The sequence below is a fragment of the Equus przewalskii genome, chromosome 7, assembly GCF_037783145.1.
Source record: "Equus przewalskii isolate Varuska chromosome 7, EquPr2, whole genome shotgun sequence".
Taxonomy (NCBI): Eukaryota; Metazoa; Chordata; class Mammalia; order Perissodactyla; family Equidae; genus Equus; species Equus przewalskii.
Genome location: NC_091837.1, coordinates 34828930 through 34841476, shown reverse-complemented (window position 1 = coordinate 34841476; position 12547 = coordinate 34828930). Strand labels below are relative to the sequence as shown.

Genomic DNA, 12547 nt, shown 5'->3' with positions numbered 1-12547 from the left:
GGCCAGGCAGGTCATGTAAGTGAGTAACACAGGTGTAAGAGAATAAGGAGTGGTGGAGACTGGAGAAACGGAAGGGGGAAACACCCACTCAGCTCCAACTGATCGATGCCCATGGACGTCCCAGACATTGTAAATTTCAGGAGAAATCAGAAATCCAAGTTTTATGTAAACTCGTTTAATTTTTAAGTGTTGTCAAATAATTCAAATTAAAAAAATAAAATACAAATGAAGCATGTGTGTGGGCACTTCTGTTCTCCATTAATAACAGAACTTAGACACTTAATTGTCTTGGAGCAGAAGGGAGTGGAAACTAACATAGTGCACAACTAGTGTATGACATGATTCTACAAGTGTGACCTCATGTAATCCCAGGAACCTTGCAGGAGTTCTCCTTACTTCCTACTTCACAGATGAGGGACTGAGTCTCAGAGAAGTTAAGTAACTTATCCGAATGGTGGAGCTGAGATTGCACCCCAGATGTCTTTGACTCCAAAGATACTCATTCTAGAACACTGTGCTATCTTTTCTAGTGTATTTGTTAATTTACATTTCCTAACAAGTTACATTATAATTATCACAAAACTGCTTTCAATTGAATACTCTATCGCTTCATAACTGAATACTATGCTTAGAAACAGTAGGATTAATTTACTGGCACCTAGTCAACGCTTTGTTGTTCTTAGCGCCATTGAGAGATTCTGACTCCTAGTGACCCTGTATGCAGAGTGCAACCCTGCCTGTTCTTTTCACGCCATCCTCTCACCTTCCAGCACTGTATCAGACTATTGTCTGATGCTATTCACAGGGTCTTCACGGCCAATTTTTTTGGAAGTGGGTGGCCAGGTCCTTCTTCCTAGTCTGTCTTAGTCTGGAAGCTCCACTGCAGCCTTCCACCACAGGTGACCCTGCTGGTATTTCAAATACTGGTGGCATAGCTTTCGGCATCACAGCAACACAGCCGCCAGAGTATGAGAACCGACAGATGGGTCATGTGGTTCCCTGACTGGAAACAAACCCAGGCCATGGCTATGAGAGTGCTGAATCTTAACCACTGGATCATCAGTCAATGCTTTACACAAGCTCAATATGCCTGTTAATTGAATTAATCATTGTCATACCAAAGTATTAGTAAGGAGAGTTCTTTTACAGCCTACTCATCAGAAGTAGCTTGCCTGGTCATGGAGGCTGTGAGTTGTTGCCTGGGAGTTTCCTTTGTTCTTATACACAGCTAAAGGCTGTAGTCCATAATTACAGAAGGTTGAGGAAGGTTAGATTTAGAATTGAGGCTTGGGATGACTGGGGATAAATTATTTACTTCTCTTTCTCTTTTTCTCTGTTTCTCTCTTGGGCTTTGTGTTTTAGACCGGCATTTTTTTTTTCCCCAAATGAAAATTGGAAACTGTAGGAAAACTTTGTGACTTAATGAAATAAAGTGTTTTGTACAGGGAAACTCCTAAAGTAGAAGGAATTTTCTTTGCAATCTTATCTAAAGACACAAGCAAATTTATTTTCAATTTTTATTTATTTACTTATTTATTTTTTTATTTTTTTGAGGAAGATTAGCCCTGAGCTAACATCTTCTGCCAATCCTCCTCTTTTTGCTGAGGAAGCCTGGCCCTGAGCTAACATCCATGCCCATCTTCCTCTACTTTTTATACGTGGGATGCCTGCCACAGCATGGCCTGCCAAGTGGTGCCATGTCCGCACCTGGGATGCAAACCGGCAAACCCAGGGCCGCCGAGAAGTGGAACGTGCAAACTTGACTGCTGCGCTGCTGGGCCGGCCCCTCAATTTTTATTTTTAACAAATGGTTTGCCTGAAATATTTTAATCTCTAATCTCCAAATGTGGACTGCATAAATAGCAGAGGCCCTTAGTAATAATAATAATAATAATTCCTACTGACATCTAAAAATGGACCAGAAAAAATTAGAGAGGGCTTCCAGTTTATGTACAGCATGTAAAGAGCTCTGTCCTAACAACAAGTAAAAAGCTGAACAAACTAAAACCCAGCAACTCTTCTTAGCTTTGTCAGATGACTGAGGTCACAGGGAAAACTGCTGCCCCCCCAAATTACAGAGACAAACGGGGATACAGAGAGTCACTTCTCACCAGAGAAGAAACCCATGAGCAGAAATCTCTGCAAGAACCAGAAGCAGGACGGGAAAGCCTAAACTGTAATTGGTAAATTACTGGAGGCTCAGTGTGGACACGTCTGAGACTTAAACACTCCGGGGGGGTGTCGAGTGAGTTTTACCTCCATGATCCCTAGCAGGTTCCCACAGTAAAGAATAGAGAAAAAAATCTCTTTGGGCTTCTGACAGGAGGAGGGGGGAAAGCAGTCATCTGAAATATACTCAGAGCATTCTGTGCTTCTTAAAAGGGCTTGTCTTCAGAAAGACTATTTTACTAGAGCCTAACCTGCTGCAGTTTTATCAGGGCATAACCAACCTGGGGGAAGGGAAATATCCAACTCTAGCTCCCTCCAGCCCTCCTGTCCCATGCAAGGGGGGGCTACCGAGAAGCACTTGTGAAGGTCACAGCCCAGGGTCACGAGTTCACTAAAAGACTGAGACCTAATCAAAGGACTATGGAATGCCTTCATCTCCCTTGACACAATCACATTACTGAAGATCTATTTACAGCAGTTCCTTTCACATCATATCTAGCAGTTCCTAGTATATAAAATCTGGGTTTAAAAAAAATTACAAGGCATACTAAAAAATACAGAGCAAGCATCTGTCTGAAAAGACAGAGCAAGCATTAGAATAAGACTCAGACATGGCAGGGATTTTGGAACTACCAAACTGGGAATTTAAAATAACTATGATTAATATGCTAAAGGCTCTAATGGAAAAAGTAGATCACATGTAGAAACAGATGGATAACATAAGCAAAGAGATAGCAATACTAGGAAAGAATCAGAAAGAAATGCTAGAGATCAAAAATACTGTAACAAACATGAAGAATGCCCTTGACAGGCTCATTCATTAGTAGGGTCGACATGGCTCATGAAAGAATCTCTAAGCTTGAAGATATGACCACAGAAGCTTCTCAAACTGAAAAGCAAAGAAAAAAAAAAGACTGAAAAACAAAAGAACAGAATATCCCAAATCTGTGGGACAACTCCAAAGGGTGCAATATGTGTGCAGTGAGAAACCAGAAGGAGAAGAGAGAGAGAAAGAAATAGAAGCAATATTTGAAGCAATAGTGACTGAGAACTTCCCCCAAATTAATGTCAGATACCAAAACTCAGATTCAAGCAGCTCAGGGAATAACAAGCAGGATAAATGCCAAAATATCTACACTGAGGCATATCATATTCAAATTTCAGAAAGTCAAAGATAAAAAAAATAGTCTTGAAAGAAGCTAGAGGAAAAAACACGTGAGCAAGAAGATGATTATATTCGATGATTATAGTTTATATATAAGTGAAATGGATGACAGCAATGATACAAGGCACGGGAGGGAGGAACCAGGAGGACTTTGTTGTCATAAAGTATTTACACTGTCTGTGATGCAGTATAGTGTTATTTGAAAGTAGGTTTGGATTAGTTGTAAACGTATATTGCTAATTCTAGGGCAATGCTAAAAATACTAAAAAAAGAAAGTAAGAAAGAAGAGAAAATGGAATAATATAAAATGCTCAATTAAAACCACAAAGGTGGAAAAAGAATGGAAGGCAAAAATGGGAATAAAGAATATGAGCAACAATAGAAAACAGTAAAAAATAGAGTAGAAAGTAATCCAACTATACAAATAATCACTTTAAATGTCAATGGTCTAACTACATCAATTAAAAGACAGAGCTTGTCAGAGTAGATCACAAAACAAAACCTAACTAATATGTTATTTACAAGAAACCCACTTTAAAAATAAAGATACATATAGCTTAAAAGTAAAGGGATGCTGGGGCTGGCCCCGTGGCCGAGTGGTTAAGTTTGCGTGCTCCGCTGCAGGCGGCCCAGTGTTTCGTTGGTTCGAATCCTGGGCGTGGTCATGGCACTGCTCATCAAACCACGCTGAGGCAGCGTCCCAATACCACAACTAGATGGACCCACAACGAAGAATATACAACTATGTACCTGGGGGCTTTGGGGAGAAAAAGGAAAAAAATAAAATCTTTAAAAAAAAAAACGAAAAAAAAAGTAAAGGGATGCATACAATATACCATGCTAATATTAATCAAAACAAAGTGAGAGTAGGGGCTGGCCTGGTGGTGTAGTGGTTAAGTTCATGTGCTCCACTTTGGTTGCCCAGGGTTTCTGGGTTTGGATCTTGGGTGTGGACCTACATACCACTTGCTAAGCTATGCTGTAGCAGCATCCCATATACAAAAAACAGAGGAAGCTTGGCATGGGTGTTAGCTCAGGGTGAATCTTCCTCAAGCAAAAAGAGGAAGTTTGGCAACAGACGTTAGCTCAGCGCCAATCTTCTTCACCAAGAAAAAAAAAAGTGGGAGTAGTTATATTAATTTCACACAGAGCAGATGTCAGAGAAAGGGAAGTTAGAGGTAAAGAAAGGCATTATATAATGATAAAAGAGTCAGTTCTCCAAGAACACTTAACAATCCTTAATGTGTATGTGCCTAACAACAGAACATCAAACTATGTGAGGTAAAACCCGAGAGAACTGCAAGGAGGAACAGCTGAGTCTACTACTGTACTTGGAGACTTCAACACCCCTCTCTCAGGAGTGGACAGATCTATAAGGCAGAAAGTCAGTAAGGATGTAGTTGAACTCAACAGCATCATCAATCAACTTGCTACAATTGACATCTACAGAATACTTCATCTGACAATACTAGAATACATATTCTTCTCAAGTTCACAGAGAACATTCACAAAGGCAGACCACATTCCCGACCATAAAACACACCTTGATAAATTCAAAAGGGTAAAAATCATGCAATGTATGCTCTTAGACCCAATGGAATTAAACTAAAAATCACTAGGAGAAAGATAGCTGGCAAATCTCACAATACATGTGGAGATTAAACAGTGTACGTCTTAACACATGGGTCAAAGAAGAAATCTCAGGAGAAATTTTAAAAATACTTTAAACCACATGAAAATAAAAATACGATATCAGAATTTGTGGGATGCATCAAAAGTGGGGCTTAGAGGAAATTTATGGCACTGAACACAAAAATTAGAAAGGAATAAAGATCTACAATCAATAGTTTAAGTTTCTATGTAAGGAAAAAGAAGAGTAAATTAAATCCAAGTAAAGAGAATAAAATAAATAATAAAAATTAGAGCAGAAATCAATAAAATTGAAAAAAGGAAATCAATAGAAAAAAATCAATGAAACCAAAAGCTGATTCTTTGCAAAATTCAATAAAATTGATAAGCCTTTAACTAAGCTATCTAAGAAAAAAAGAGAGAAGACACACGTTACTAAAAGCAAAAATGAAAGAGAGAAGTGCTTGCTCCATGGCATAGCAGTTAAGTTCGCACACTCCACTCCGGAAGCCCAGGGTTCACCAGTTCGGATCCTGGGTGTGGACCTACGCACTGCTGTCAAGCCATGCTGTGGTGGATGTCCCACATATAAAGTAGAGGAAGATGGGCATGGATGTTAGCTCAGGGCCAATCTTCCTCAGCAAAAAGAAAGAGGAGGTTTGGTAGAGGACGTTAGCTCAGGGCTAATCTTCCTCAAAAAAAAAAAAAAAAGAAAAGAAAGTGTAAAAAAAAAAAAGGACATCACTACAGATCTCATGGGCATTAAAATGATAATAAAGGAATGCTATAAACTATTCTATGACCACAATTCGACAACCTAGATGAAACAGACCAATTCCTTGAATGGCATAACCTGTCAAAAGTCACACAAACAGAAATAGACAATATGAACAGGCCTATGGCTATTTAAAACATTAAATCAATACTTAACCTTCCCAAAACAGAAAGCACTATGCCTACATGGATTCACTGGTGAATTCTACCAAATATTTAAGAAAGATATTATACCAGTTCTCTACAATCTTTTCCAGAAGACAGAAACAGTGGGGCTACTTCTTAACTCATTTTATGAGGTCAGCATTACCCTAATACAAAACTCAGACAAAGAGATTACAGGAAAAGGAAACCATAGCCAATTTCTCCCATGAACATACATGTAAAAATCCTCAATGAAATGTTAGCAAATTGAATCCAACAATGTATAAAAAGAATTATACATAATGACCAAATGATATTTATTTCAGGTATGCAAGGCTGGTTCAACATTCAAACATCAATTAATGTAAATCACCACACTGACAGGCTAGAGAAGAAGCATCACATGATGATACCAATAGATGCAGGAAAAGCATGAAGTGAAGTCCAGCACCCATTCATGAGAAAACACTCTCAGCAAACTAGGAATAGAGAGGGGACTCCCCCAACTTGATAAAGAACATCAATAAAAAACCTACATCTAACACCATGTTTAATGGTGAGAAACTAAAAGCTTTCCTGCTAAGATTAGGGACAAGGCAAGGATGTCCCCTCTTACTATTCATTTTCAACATTATACTGGAACTCCTGGCTAATGCAATATGACAACAAAAGGTATACCATTTGGGAAGGAAGAAACAAAATTGTCTTTGTTTGCAGATGACATGATTGTCTATTTAGAAAGTACCAGTTACAGTATATAGGAGTGGAATTTTAAATTAAAAACACAATACCATTTATATTAGCACTCCCCAAAATAAACTACTTAGCTATAAATTTAACAAATATGCACAAAATCTACATGAGGAAAACTAAAAAATTCTGATGAAGGAAATCAAAGAAGAACTAAATGAATGGAGAGATAATCCAAGTTTATGGATGGGAAGACCCACTATTATCTAGATGTCAGTTCTTACCAGTTTGATATATGGATTCAATGTAATCCCAATTAAATCTTAACAGGTTATTTTGTGGATATCAACAAACTGATTCTAAAGGTTACAGGGAGAGGCAGAAGACCCAAAATAGCCACTATAATGTTGATGCAGGAAAACATGCATGGAGGACTGGTACTACACAACTTCAAGACTTACTATAAAGCTACAATAATTAAGACAGTGAGGTTCTGGTGAAAAAAGAGACAAATAAATCAGTGAGACAGAATAGAGAGCCTGGAAAGAGACAGATACAAATACAGTCAACTGATCTTCGACAAAACAAAAGGAATACAATGGAGAAAAAGATAGTCTTTTCAACAAATGGTGCTGGAACAAGTGGACATCCACATGCAAAAAATGAATCTAGGCACAGACCTTACACCCTTCATAAAAATTAACTCAAATTGATCATATTCTTAAATGTGAAATGTAAAACATGTTAACTAGAAGATAAAAAAGGAGAAAATCTAGATGACTTGGTGTTTGGCAATGACTTTTTAAATAAAACAACAAAGTCATGACCTATGAATTAATAATTGGTAAGTTTAGACTTCATTAAAATTAAAAAGTTCTGCTCTGTGAAAGACATTGTCAAGAAATAAAAGAATGAGCCACAGACTGAGTGAAAATATTTGCAAAAGACACATGTGATAAAGGACTGTTATCCAAAATATACAAAGAACTTTTAAAACTCAGCAATAAGCCATATGACCCATCCACCCCACTATGGAATGTCTATCCTAAGAACTTGAGATCAGCAATTCAAAGGGACTTATGCACCCCTATGTTCACCGCAGCATTATTCACAACAACCAAGACATGGAAGCAACCTAAGTACCCATCAACTGATGACTAGATAAAGAAAATTTGGTGTACATATATATAATGGAATACAACTCACCCATAAAAAATGAAAAAGTCATCCCATTCACAACAACATGGATGGACCTTGAGGGTATTATGTTAAGCGAAATAAGCCAGATAGAGAACGACAAACACTGTACAATTCCACTCATATGTGGAAGATAAACACATGGAGAAAGAGAACAGATTAGTGGTTACTGGGGGAAGGGGGTGGGGGTTGGGCACAAAGGGTGAAGGGGTGCACCTATAAGATGACTGACATAATATACAACTGAAATTTCACCATGTTGTAAACTATCATAACCTCAATTAAATAAAACCTCAACAATAAGAAAACAAACAACCTGATTTAAACATGGGGAAAAGACCTTAACAAATATCTCACCAAAGAAGATATACAGATGGCATGAAGCATACGAAAAGATGTTTCACATGACATGTCATGAGGGAAATGCAAATTAAAATAACAAGATACCATTATGTACCCATTCAAATGGCCAAAATCCACAACACTGACAACACCAAATGCTGACAAGCATGTGGAGCAACAGGAGCTCTCATTCATTGCTGGTGGGAAGGCAAAGTGATGCAGCCACTTCAGAAGACAGTTTGATGGTTTCTTACAAAACTAAACATACTCTTCCCATATGATCCAGCAATTGTGTTCCTTGGTATTCACCGAAAAGAGTTGAAAATTATGTCCAGACAAAAATCTGCACACGGCTGTTTAAAGTTGCTAAAAACCATAGTGTGTACAACACCAACAGTGATACCTAATGTAAACTCTAAATTTTGGGTAATAATGATGTGTCAATGTGTGTTCATCAGTTGTAACAAATGTACCATGCTGATGCAGGATGTTGACAGTGGGGAAGTTGTGAGTGTGTATGGGGCGGGGGGTACAGAAAGTATGTAGGAACCCTCTGCTCTCTCGCTCTACTTTCTGCTCAATTTTGTTGTAAATCTAAAACTCTTCCAAAAAATAAAGTTATTTAAAAAACTGCAATACTTGCTGGAAAAAATTAGAGGAAGAAAAATATAGTTATAGCCCTAAATTTTCAAACTAGAATAAAGGTGGGGAAAAAAGAAAAATGTGGGATGAATTAAAATTAAAAGGGTAGTCCTTCATGCTTATTATATTCCAATATTTCTCTTGTATTTATTTCCAATTATAAAAATTAAAAACAAGGAGTGGAGGTGAGGGAAACAGAAGAAAACTTCTTGGCAAGTTATCTATGTGCTGCGTATGAGTCAGAACCAGCAAAGAAAATATGGTGACGAATGAACTCTTCAACACCGTGTCCTACAGAAGGAAGAGCTACAGGACAAACAGCTGCCCATTAGGAGACCCAAGAGCGGCACGGTTGGAAGGAGAGGAGAAATAACTCTTCCTATTTTCCTCTTTGAAACCCAGCCCAGTGGCAATTGTGAGAGGATGAGCACGGAAGGCCACGTTTTCCACGAATACCAAGCAGATTCAAGGGGAAGGAATCTGAGGGTCAACCTCAGTATAGACCCTAGTCACATTCCTTGTTTATTGTGACTCAGGGTTATAGGACATGGTTCACCAGAGAGCCTGACTGCCCCCTCTCCCACCCCTATCAGAGATCCTACCACACTGGGTTATGCCAACAAAGACCACGACTGAGAAATGACTTGGCATCACTGACCTGAAGATCAGTTGTTGGCTCTAGACAAGGGGTCTTCATTTTTAAATTACCTGTCACTTAAAATTCTACAGGGATGGCAAAACTGGAGGATTTACTAGTTGCATCTAGACATAGGAATGAAAGAGCAAATGGTTTTCTGGTTCTGGCTTCTACAATTAAGGGTGTGCTTAGACTGAGGCAGACGCTGGAACTGAGAAGCATTTAATTTTTCTCACAGTAGGGATGAAATAGATATTGGTTGAGTCAAAGAAAGCATACATTATATGAAATTGCCAAGATTCAGCGGAATAAATCTAAATGAATAAGGGGCTGTGGCCTTAAAGATGGATCTCTGAGAATTATCAGATAGTGTTGTTTTTAAAGGCAAAATTTAAAGAAAAAAAAGCAGTGGTGTGACATTTAATTATTTCAACTCAAAAGAACTAGAACTACAACAGCTGATAGAAAAACAATGAAAACAATAATGACCAAACTTACGTAGCACTTCAGATAAGCCAGGCATTTTATGTTTATTAACTCTTTTAATTCTTACAACAGCCCAGTGAAGAAATTACTATTTTATCCCTATCTTAGCGAAAGGGAAACTGAGGCACAGTAGCGTTAAGTTGCCACATGGCTAGAGAACTCTAGGCATCTGGCATTGTTTCCCTATGTTGAGATAAAATCATCTTCATGAGACCGTCATTGGCATCACTAACCAAACTTTATTTGTTGCTTAAATCAGGTCACTGAAAATAGTCTAGTGTACTTTGCCTGCTGGGACTTTGCAGTTGACAACTGAGGCAAGAGTGTTCTTCTAATATCACTGCTAACTGCGTTACCACTTAAGAAAGCCACTCAATCCATCCCTTATACACAGCACTATGGCGCACGCTCCCTGCCTACCCAGCTGCTCTCTGGTTTTCACTGACTAGTAAACGTGGCACGTGGTTAGCACGAAGCAGATAGTTTCACGATAAGATGAGTCAGGGTTTTGATCTTTCTTGGGTCTCTGCTTCAGAGTTTACCTCTTGACCATGTGATGAGATAAAATGATAGGCTGATGTGGCCAAAAGAAGACTGGGAGGAGGGCCTAGAAACTTGTCTTCCTACCCTGCTACCGAGAAGCGCGGACAGGCTTTATTAACATACCACTTTAGACTGCAGCTTTATTTTGGTGACCTAGTGGCAAAGACACCCTAGACGCTTCATTGGCAAGTCAGGGCATCTGCAGAGGAACACAGACTAGGGCAAGGGAAGCAAAGATCCACGGGGACCTCTTAGGCAGGTTGTCAGGGTCTCTACACGTGTGCGCACACACACGTAACCATGTGCCTTTCATGCTGAAGAAGCTCAAATAACAGTTATAGTATACAAATTTAATAAAAATCAGTCTTTCTCTCTCAAACCTATAAGTTGAAAATGAAATATTTGGAAAAGGTTGGCTTTCTTTTGAAACAAGTTGAAATTACATGTATTACAATCTTGAATCACTTCAAAATCATGATGCGTATCTTTTGCATGACTGTGATGATAGTCACTATTATCATAAGTACAATAAACAAGGGGATTGGGATTCATATCTTATTTATTGCAGCAAAATTCAGGGACTCCTAAGTTAACTCAACATGTGGAAACAAAAATCATTTCAATATCCTCATATATTAAACTTTTTATTTTTGGAATTAATAAAATTAAAGACAGAGCCTGCCATTTTTGGAGGGAGCTGAATACCTAAAGCTTTCTAACAGTAGGGTGTTTGACTATGAGAAGGAAACTTTTCCTCAGTCTTGAATTTCAAAGGAAGCTCCGATTAGAAAGTATTATCCGTATAAGGTTTGAGAGCCATTGTTTTCATTCTCAGCCAACAGGTATTTTACTATGCTTCTAGGCAAATGTTACTGTCGACTGCATGAGGACAGGGTTTTTGCCAATTCAGTTTGCTGAACGTCCCCTGTCCTAGAACTGGGTCTGGCATGTGGTGGGCACTCAACAAGTACTTGCATTTGTTCCTATTATTCCAATTATCTGATTAATCGTAATACCTTACTTCCAGATCATAAAAAATATATGATGAACATAACTGTGTGTGTGTGTGTGTGTGTGTGTGTGTGTGCGTGCGCGCGAGAGAGACAGAGACAGAGAGAGAGATGCACAGCTGATGACTTGGAAGCTTCCTGGTCATAGCCTGAAGATGACATGTACTTCTCGTGGCTTAATCCCATGGTATAGCTTTTCACTTTATGTAAAGAATGAAAAGGACCCTGGCATTTGAAAACACATAACCATTTCATAGATGTACATATTTTATCTTTGAATTTTTCTAAGTGGTGAAAAGGAATTAAAAAAAACCACACAACTTTGTTTTGAAACTTGAATTTAAAATTATTCATATAACAGCCTTGGAGGAAAAGCCTGTGGGTTAATCCTGAAATGCACTTAACTATCACTCTCCCTCATTTTACTTGTGTGCTCAGGCACCTTCCGTACTGCCCTAGGTTATCTTTGCCACCAAGGAGAAATGCCTTGTTAACCCCACATTTCCTCATTTCCTCCCTCATTCTATACTTGGCTCGTGTGCCTGCAGGGTGACAGCTCCTGTTTTGTAACTTGTTGATGGTGCCTTAAGCTGGGCTCCTCTGAACACATGCTGCAGCAAGGAACAAAAATGCACACACATTCTATTCTCCAAGATCTACCTGCAGAGACAGCCCTCCTGACCAGCACATCCTCCACTGGGGAGTAAATCACAGCTCATATGAGCACCCAAGGTAATTTCCCACAGCAGCTGAAAATTTTTAAACACTAAAAAAAGTCAGCAGTAAAAATAATAGATGCAGTATCTGTCACCCTGAGTAATATTTTGTTTAGTTTTATTTCTCACATCAGGGCAATATGAACCCAGAGGGACTGGAACCAGCGATGGCACAGAAAATATGAAAACGGGTATAATCCACAAATAGAGCAAAATGGGAATAAAGTGACATCAGTGATAGCAGGGCCCCACTCACAGTCAGCTTATGTTGTTGAATTCTGTGTGTGCACATTATCTTGAAATTTAATGGTTTCAAAAATGTCACTCTGCAGCAAGACTAAATTGGTATACTGTTGATCCTTGATCAAACTATAAATACAAGTGAGAAAGAGAGGAATTTTTA

General features: G+C 38.7%; 1 protein-coding gene across 8 annotated transcripts in view; it reads right to left on the bottom strand.

The window, feature by feature from the left end:
• The window catches only part of PTPRM (protein tyrosine phosphatase receptor type M), a 771793-nt gene that overhangs the window by 143671 nt on the left and 615575 nt on the right, over window positions 1-12547 (bottom strand). The window lies entirely within an intron of this gene.